This window comes from Spea bombifrons, chromosome 10 (assembly GCF_027358695.1).
Source record: "Spea bombifrons isolate aSpeBom1 chromosome 10, aSpeBom1.2.pri, whole genome shotgun sequence".
Lineage (NCBI taxonomy): Eukaryota > Metazoa > Chordata > Amphibia > Anura > Pelobatidae > Spea > Spea bombifrons.
Window position 1 is genome coordinate 38,825,474 of NC_071096.1, and position 10,407 is coordinate 38,835,880.

Genomic DNA, 10,407 nt, shown 5'->3' on the forward strand with positions numbered 1-10,407 from the left:
TAATCGTGTGTTTCTCATACACCGGTTACACAATACAGGCAACGAAAAGAAGAGAGTTTGGTAAAGTTTTGTTGGGAAAAGATAATAATGACACTTTTTTCAGGTAGTAATCATTGGATTCCTGTGCGTAAATTTGCTGCAGTAGTACTACCTTCATTAAGCACACGGTCCATGGGCATGTGACTGACGGGACTGTCTATCGAGATGTGGGGCTTTTGGCTGACATGTATCTGTCAGGAAGACTAATGTCTCTAATATATGGGAGGGCATTCAGCTCGCCGGTTCTTTTCCAAATAAATCTGCAATAAGTGTTTCTTGGAAGTACCTGGGACATGGGAAGCCTCCAAACTCCGCAGTCAGCACTTTGTGGCGATAAAGCCTGCATTTACAAAAAAAATCCCATTAAAGGTTTTAGCATCGCGTCTGAAGATGAACAGTAAAATGTTTCATGGTCGGTTTATCTCCGGTTCCAATAAAAGAGCAAATCATTTTTTCATATTCTCACAGGGATTTTTAAAATACATCAAAGATACCTTCAAAGGTTATGGAGGGGGATTGTACTCCTACTGCTTCCTGCTAAGGAAATATTACATGTACCTTGAAATTAACCTTTTTGTGTCTCTTTTCTCTTAAAAAAGAGTTCAGCTTCCAAGCGATTCTCTAAGTATTTCTGTACAAGTTGCCCCCAGCCCAGGGTAGATAAATGTAGAGATAAATATGTCTTCTCACAGTTCTATTTATTCCTTAATAGTGGGCACAGGTGAGTTACCCCTGGGCTGGTGCTTACTCCGGCCATACCTGTTCACAGCTTTTCCCTCTGTCCGGTCTCATCGCCCATGAATTCCTTCCCGGGATTTGTAGCCGTGTGTTGGTGAAAACCTTGGATGGTCGTGGACAGCCGTGTCACCCGGTCGTGTTGCTCGGACCTCTTGCAGTGTACTAACCAAAATAAAAATGGTGTTAAAGAAGGTATTTATTCAAATGATGCTTTGATGTGACTTAACGCAAAGTACGGCAGTCACCCGGCAGAGATATGAGCGAGATATGAGGGTAATATCACCGCTAGGAGATAGTATCTCATGTGAAGCAACACAATGCCTCCCGTTTATCTCTGCATGATAAATACACCCGTGGGATATTTGCTTTACATACTTGTGAATGCACATGTCAGAAGAATTTAGCAGAAAATTGGGCCTGGGGACTTTAGAAAAGTCATATTCACCATATATTTATATCATAAACCAATAAAATACAATGCAATTAAACACCATATTAATCATAATGCCTCGATAATACACCATAATGACCAATCTGGTCAAAATCATCCATTATTATTATTATTATTATTATTATTATTATTATTATACAAATAAGTTGACTTTATTCTTATTTTTTACATGCGCCCAGTTTGAAATAAACAATATAAGTAAATTAAAAATGAATTGGATGTTTATTAGAAGAGCAGAGACTAATTCTGCCGTAATATCCCCGCAGACTATTTATAAACTGAACTGTATCGCTGTAAATATCCGCAGTGCTGTCGGGAGGAGAGCGAAGCGAGCGGTAATGAGGTTATTTTTCATAGAAAATACCCAGATTGGAAGTAGAACATACTGGGCGAGATGGGGCTATTGGGAAAATATAAGAATGATGTATTTAACCATTTCTTGGTGTTTTTTAGTGTGGTTTTATTGGGTAAATGCCCTTAAGCGCTAGGTAATGCAATACAAAGTGGGCTCCCCTGGATTTATTGGATTCTCTTATCTGTAATATTCTAGACCATTTTCTGTAACCGAAAACAGTTCATTTTAGGTCATAAACCTGATTTAAAAAGTTTCTAAGTTCAATGTCAAAGCCAGGTCATTAAAAGTGCCGAGCTGAGTAAATAAATGCATCTTTTCCTGGGTTTATTCAAACGTGGAAGCTTATCTTTCCAGTTCAGACTCCTTACACAGAAACTCAGAAGTTTGCGAGCCTGCGACGCGCTGGAGAATTGGCCCGGTGTTATTGGAATCCGGTCTTATTAAAGGTCAGTTGGAATGAATTGGACTCCAGACAGCTCAGTGATTTATCACGCTAACGCTTTCAGTACTGGAGATTTCACAGCAGCCCCCGCTTGCGTTTATATACTCACGAGAAGTGGTGTTAATACCCTGCAGAGAATAAAGCAGGGACTGGAGCAGCCATATTGATGATGTTATCTCAGCTATATATATATTCATTTCCAGGGGGTCTCCTCGCAAATACAAACAGCGCTATGATCCGCATGCGCTGGGAGGCAGAAGTGAAACGACATTCAATTAGCACCTTGTGTCCGGAGGGCACGTAGGCATCAGCGGGTTAAAGCACAATGTGCCCCCAGATTTGTTTAACAAACGAATAATCCGATTAAGGTTTATTGACCCGAGGAGAAACGTCTTTCCAGAGAATCTGAATCAGAAATAATGCTGCTAATTACAGCGATTATACTAAGAAGAAGCTTAACTTTGCCCTTTACTTGGTGAATGAGCGCGTTCGGTGTGGTTACCGTCACGTTATCGCTTCACAAAGAATATATCTCCGACACGCGCATGGATCGCCCTTTAGGGAGGAAGCCAGCCCTCCCCCCGCATGCTGTGTTGGGGCCTCCGTTTGCATTTGATAAACATGGGGTCGCGCGATCGCTTACTCTTCTGTAGCAAGAAGGTGGATTTTTGGGGAGTCCAGGTTGACCGAGGAGCCGCAGCACATAAGCCATCGGAAAAGATGTGCGATTCTCTGCTCGATGGCTTTCTATATTTCGATTGCTTAATTTGACGTCCTTTATAAAGCCATCTGCTGGACTCATTTCATTGCCACTTTAGGGATAGATTTCTTCAGTTAACTCATTTCTGCCGCTTTTCAGAGGTTTTCTCACACGATTGCCCTCACTGTGGCTTATTTTATCAATCATATCATATAACTAAAGCAGCATTGGAAAGAAGCTAGAGGGGCATCTAGGGGCACATAAAAGATTAACCCAGATGGCAGACGCACAGTTTAACCCCTCGTGCTGATTACACAGAGGTCTCTCTTTAGCGCATGATTTTTCCTGTCTCATTATGCCTGCTTGGAGCCTCTTTGGTTTAGATTTTTCTAAGCTTTTCATTTCTAAGTGTGATGAAAACCCGTCAGGGTCATTGTATGAGAGCACACGGGGCATCTATCACCAGAATGGTTGCTGCCCGAATATTTTAGAGAAAGATAAAGTACAAAAGAGAGATGATGCGTTTTCATTGCCCCGAGCCTCGGCGCTGGCCATCTGTGTCACCGGGAGGAAGATGAGATAATGAATAGCAGAGCTGTAACCCTGAGCACAGAAATACAAACACGGCCAAGTAGCCCCTAAGCACTGCTGACTGCGGGGTCGCGCTGAAAGAGGAGCAGACGCCCTTCAGGTGCCGGTGATTTTTCTTTCAATTAAATCGAATCGGTCGTTCGCTACAGATCACACGCAGCACTTTCTGTCCACTAAAATAGAATTTGTCGGAAGAGAAGCTTTGCGGATCTGAATGAGGTTGATTATGGAGGCGGACAAAGGGTGATAGAAGAATATGAAAGAAAGATGGAGTCATTAACCCTTCGTGTGCCATATCTAGCAATCTGAACGGAAGAAGATGACAAAGAAAACAAAAACATAAACTTTCTATAAATGTGTGACTTGAAGGAACGTCTACTCGACAGAGGGGCTTGCAGTAATAACCCATGGGGGGCATATATTTCTTTGTGGATCATGCTAGGTCCCACTATGGGCCTAAAGCAATACGTATGAAGTATTGGTCATAAGAGATCACTTTGGGCACCCCATTAAAATTACTACCCTCTCTCATCCTCTATTTATACTGTACTGAAGAAGCAAAAGTATTTGAATGCAGACCCCGGGGATAATGCTAAATATATTTTTGATGTCTTTATAAAATGGGCCATTTTTAGAAGAAAAAAAAAAGACCTACTGTTTTGAAGGAGTACAAAAACTGAACAAGAGTAACTAAAATACACGTTCATGACCCAAAGTCTTTTTATGTCAGTTTGCTTTTTTTATTTGAATCTTTTGAAACTAAAGACTTCTTTTCCATTTGAAAAACTCTTCAAAAATAATTGGCGTTTCTTGTCAAGTAATTGAAAAGATATTTGGTTTTGTGTGCATGCGCCTCGCAGGCCGTGATCAATGTAGCGGAATGCGCCGGCTGCGATGGTCTGCTTTGCATGCAGCTCCAGCCGTCTCACATGCATCGCGCTCTATGCGTTTTGACAGTATGCATAGATTTAAATTTAAAAAGGATTGTTATTGGGCTTTTTGTATATTTCATGCCTGAAATGTTAACAGAGACTCCTTAAATCATCCAAACATGGAAACGTTGAGATTTTCCTATTTTCAGTGCTCAGTTTAGTCAGCAAGCAATGGTCATTTGTCTTGAGGAATACTATTTATCGAGCCAGGACGCATGGTGCCTGCTATACACACTGTGTCTGCCTCCATATTGCTTGCTTTGTGTAGGGGGACCACTACCTTTCTCATCGCTCGATTGCCATGGTTACCCATCCTTATTTGGCTTCCTTGTTATGTTTAAATTCCTTCCCTGTGTTGAAATATTAACAATCTGAATGAGGTCGACATGCTTGCATGCCTTTTTTTTCCTCACACACACTATATATGAATAAGGACGAGTAGCCAAAATATAGTATAATTATTATTATCACCTTTTACTTATACGGCACCAACAGTTTACGCAGCGCTTCTTACAATGCATATATTCAAGGGGTCTGACGAGACTAGAATTAAAGCGATACATTAGGTGGAGAGGCTCGGCTCACCAATTCAGTATTAATTAATGTAATCTAGTAAATTCATGGTGGTATCCGTCTCACCAGAAGTATATGCCGCAGCACACTTACAATGTATTCTTACAATAGTGTTTTTTCCCTTTCAGCTTACATTCTATTATTTATTACAGAAAACAAGATCAATAAGAAAATCTAATAATCCTTCTCAATCTACTGCTGTTGTTCGTGGTTTTTTTTCCTGCCCATCGTAAACCTTTTCACAGAAATTCTTTTATGTTCTGTTACACGAGCAGCCACAACCTCTGCTGGGTGGCTATTCCATGTGTCAAATATCCTTCTGTAAATGAATATTTTCTCTCATTTTCCCTACAATTCCCAGTGCAGGTTTTCTTGAGACTATGGGACGTAAAGGTGGGGGGTAAGCTTTCACCTGCTCGAGATATGGGTATGAAGACTCCAAAGCAGTGTCAATAATCTAATATAATCCATAACATGTTACTGCTAGTGCCATAAAGCATGGATTACATGATGATGAAGATGATGATGATGAAGATGACAGTAAGCAGATGGGCCAGGCTTGAATGTGTCTTGCTTTATCTATTTGTTTGTGTTTTCTGTTAAAGTCAAATCCTATTTCGACCACGAAACAGCTGAATTGCTGTGTAATTGTGGAAAACAAACATTTTATCTCAAATTTACCTTCATACAGGAGAAATGAAAACAGGTCATGCGTGATGAGCGGAGCGCAGAGAACGGGACACGAGAAGGCACTCAGATTGGGAGCGTTTCTGCAGGCACGGTGAGCGCGGATGGTGGGATATAGCTGTAGGGAGAAAAAGGAAGCAGGTTGATTTCTAAACATTCACACAATCAATCCAGACTCATATAATCTGAGGGCTGGCCATGGCAGGTGAAAATGTTATCCAAATATTTATTGGTATTACCCTCAAGTTATTTCCATAAGCACCCATAGAAACACAAAATAATTCCTAGTCACCCCAAGAAGCGACAGGCAGGGCTATGGAGCCTAAATATATTACAACGTAACAAGAAAAAGTCATTATTAACGAAAAGAATGAGTTAAACCTCATCATATCGGTCTGCGTCTCTGTATGTTTGGGCTCTCTTGCTATGAAATTGCTATGAAACATTATTAAATCATGAAAGCAATATCATTGGAGTGCATTGCATACACGAAATAACCCAGACAGCCGCGCATGGCCAGCACCAGATCTTGGCTACTTGATTTCAGCAAAACCAATGTTTTTGTAACATTCCGGTTCTGGAAACATACACCCCCCCGCTGACTTCACAGGGCCTTTTTGGACGTTATATTTTGATTATAAGCAGCGTTTGACAAAATTCCGATTGGTCTCTGATGATCGCGTGTAACAGCAGCCATATGGCATAGCAGTTTCTAAATCCCAGCGATATCATTCTGTTTCTTTCTGATCTGGATTATGTGTCAATGCGGTTCCCGAGCCATCTGTGATGATCCCAAGGCTACACTGTTTCTGAAAATATTCACATCGCTGTAAAGTGGATTATCGCTTCGCAGCGAATGGAGGAGGTTAGCCGTACATTTATTTACCAATCCTACAGCCTTTGCGAAGACCAACAGGACGTTTTATGATTTGCACCGAAAGACGAAAGACGAAGAGTTTCACCTGTTCTCAAAATATTACTACCACCTTATTCACCAAAATGCAAGAGACCACGTACAGCAACGTACAGCAACTGCAGATTGTAAGCTCTTCACAATAGGTGCCAATTACCTCTTGATTTGTATTGGGTTTTTTTATTTTTGCATTTTTGTACAGTTACGAGTAACAACAAAGCAGTATATGTACTACAGGTTATTATTACTATCTTAACCCCTTAACGTCCATTGACGGGTCAGGCACGTCACGCAAAAACGGTCACTTAATGACCAATGACGTGCCTGACACGACATTTCATTAAACAAACTTAGAAAGTGATCTATGATCACTTTCTTTGCTGAAACGGTGTTGCTGTAATGCCTCGATGTCAAGGCATTCAGTAACACTGAGATCGGCATCAATGTCAACATCCACCATATTCTGTCAAAGCAAAGGAACCTATTATTGCAAGTGTCGTGTTTTTTGTTCTCTGTATATTTCTGACTTTTCCGTTAATGATATCTTCTGTCACTCTGCTGCTGGCGGATCCATATCCGGGGTTCATGTTACCTGGATGCACCTTTTGTTCTGAGTTTACATTTCCTAAGGGATGGCCTGCTACACATCCAGGTTCCCATCTACACAACGACCATCTCACAACACCCAGAGACACCACTTCACAGATACAGTGTATCGCCATGGCAACAAGGCTTACTCAAACAAACATTATTATACGATACAATGTTCCAGGAAGAGCAAAGTAAGAAACAATAATGTTTTCAGGGCCAGTCTCCCTGTCGCAGGGTTACTATTCTGTGGATAACACAATCGTTCCTAAAGTATCTGTCTTGCCCTACAATAATCTGCGGCGACAGGACTGTGATAATGTAATTTCTGGTACCATGGAGGTGACAGCCGGTCAGGACTGAGCCAGGAATCGCCAGCTGAGAACATAAATATCCAGCGCAGTATTAAGATATTTCTATTTACTACAGATCACAGAAGAAGCTCCCCTCAGCATGTAAGGTTCTGGATTTCTACGATGCGGTGAGTCTACTTGTTGATATTTCACCGAATAACTACTAATAGATCATCTTCTGAATTCCCCCCATGCTGGATCAAGGTGGTTTTGAATTCTCTACAGGGGGAATCACAAGACAAAGAATCTGTCTTTGTTATGAGGCTTGTGCAGGGCCAGCTGCCTCCGGGCACAAAAAGAGACAAACATCCAGCCCATAATCCAGCTTGTTTGAGGTTTCTAGATCCCTGTGGATACCTGCCAGCAGCAGAAAACATCTCTTGGTTTTATATCTTCGCGCAGTTTAAACTGGCCAAGGGGGTATTACTTTTTACACAAACCATTCTGCAAAAATGAAGTACGATGAAGGCATTCAGCGACCCAGGAAAACACTCTGCATTAAAATCTGTGTCGGATGGAGCAGGGCATTCACTTATTTGTAATGCAAGATCCCCCATGTAATTTAACTTCACCACTTCTTGATTCATGAGCCTATAATGGGAACTATTACCCTGCAACATCCTAAAACACACAAACAATTGCATGCCAGGGTCACTGTGCAAGGGCAATCTGCAGGTCTTATTGTGTTTTAGACAGACAGACTGACATGCACATGGCCTTACATACTTTATTGTTGTCTGCTTACTGATAACTATAATGCCTTATATCCTCCAGACTTTTATACAGGCAAATTAAACATTCATACCATCAGCCTCAAGGTATGTGGATCAAAGTAGGAGATCCTAAGTTCATGAACATTACATGAGATACATTGATTTCATTTCAGAAAAGATAATACTGAAAAACGAACCGCCGTCCGAATGAATGATCCAACCGATGATGTCAGCGAGACGTCCAAACAGGAAATATGTCACCTGCTTGCGGGAGTTTGAAGCTAATCCCTGTAAAGTGGATTGTGAAAACATTCAGAAAGAGCGGCATTTCACTCGTACGCAAAAAACAGCCTCCAGCTCTGATTAAGTCGCTTCAGTAAAACCTTGTGCATTTGAATCCGTTTTAGAACATACAAATATTCTACATGGCTTTTATTAGGAGGAAGCCTGACATTAATATTATTTGACATATGTGTTCGCTGCACCCTCAGCAATGGCATTTTTATATCTGAAGAGTTATTAAGCGGGATTCGGTATATTAATAGTCGTTGTTTCCTCTACTGCTGATCCCAGACAATACAGACAAGAAACGATGGTGAAGAATGACTTATCTCACATATTTAAGCTGACGTGCTGCCTCGTGATTTTTCCCGTGTTGTCTCCGTGTGATGCGAATAGGAGGGAGTACTGCCTGCCGGAGCACAAGAAGCATTTGATTTATTTATAGACCGGATTTAAAAACACAATGTTTGCTTAATTTCTGGAAAAACTAATATACAGGTATATACGTCCTTATATATGTCCTTATATATGACTGATATGGGTCAACCAATTCTAACTGCCTTATTGAAGTTGATAGTATTTTTTAGATAATGCATGGTTAGAGTCCTATAAATAGGGAACACTGCGGAATGTAAGAACATTGATTACACAGAGCAGCGGAGTAAATGTCAGATCCCCTCTTGCTCTGAAATGTGTCCAGCTAAGCCCAGAGGAGCGGCTCAAGCGTGTGAATGGAAACGCAGCAGTGCTGAGAAGACGGACAGCTCTGGCAGAGTAACGTTGATGCACTATTGGTGCTATTCCTTATTATTTTCGTGTGCAGACACGTTATGTCCGTGTCACGTGTGCAATGTTTCCTGTCCTTCACCTGTTAATACCGCGTGAAGGTTGGAGAACATTACTGCAAATCCCCGGGATGGACCGTGGTGGCGGATAACAGAACTCTTTCCACAGATTTACACAGCTACGTAAATCTGGAATTGTTTTGCACAAACAGAAGGTTTTCTAGTTTCATTTGTTTTGGCTGCGGTATAATTAAGGGTCCTCATATATTATAAAACTTATCTTTCAGCAAAAGAATGCCATAAATACCAGGTAAGTAAAGTGACAACAGTTGTGAGCGTAATAACAATTCTTTGGGTCAAACTTAGTGAGATTTCATACCTTGTAAGGACCAAAGTGGCCCCCGTAGTTGAGATACATTATTTATGTCGAGGAGACTCACGGACGCTCCGTTTTCCCTATTCATCTCTCTCTGATGAAGCGTGCGCTGTGTGAGATCGACTTGGAGGAATCATTTTCCAGACTCGGGAAGGAACTCACGGCCGGCATCAATCTGATCCTGATGTGTGGATGTTAAAATGACCCTCCCAGGAGGTCTCTTCTGTTGTGTTTCTCTCTCTAAACTACAAAAGAAAAGTACACTTTATCAATAGCATATCTAGTCCTTTTTTGTTGTCTATTGAATAATGAAAAATGTCTTTTTCTCCTTCTCCTTTGTTCTGCTTGTCGAGATATTCTGCCTGTATTGTTCCGTGACAATGTGATTTATAATGGAAATGACTAGATAATTATGCTACTTGTCAAAGGTATGTCTCTGTCCCAGCGAGCTGCAGCTTGCTTCTGTTGGATTTGCGAAAAGTTTGGAAATAATTGTACCCAATTGCTTTGTGCTATTAAATTGACAATGTAATCAAGCGATCTTTTAGTAATTGCTGTATGCATGAAGTGTGTCGGTGCTGTGTTTTTGTGAGATGGCACAGGCTTAGGAAAAGGATTGTTCCCTCTTCACAAAAAAAAGGTTTCTAGATGAAACTAAGGGCTTGGGGCTAATAGTCAGGAGAAACAAAGCGCAATTACTTCAAACACATTAAATTAGCCTCCTGTTCTCTCACATCAGACATTTAGGCCCAAGCTTTATTGGTCTGTCTACATATATCAATTGTCAAATGCCCATACGTATTTGGAATAAGACGCAATTGAATAAATTGCAACCTTATGAGGATGGTGATGTTTCCATAGCAACATCATCCACTAAGTTCAAAGCTGA

General features: G+C 41.0%; 1 long non-coding RNA gene across 1 annotated transcript; it reads left to right on the forward strand.

The window, feature by feature from the left end:
* Positions 1-5,511: 5,511 nt before the first annotated feature.
* On the forward strand, positions 5,512-10,054 carry LOC128467345 (uncharacterized). Its single transcript, XR_008345709.1, has 2 exons — positions 5,512-5,602; positions 9,622-10,054. It is a non-coding gene; the product is annotated as an uncharacterized LOC128467345 (long non-coding RNA).
* Positions 10,055-10,407: the final 353 nt, after the last annotated feature.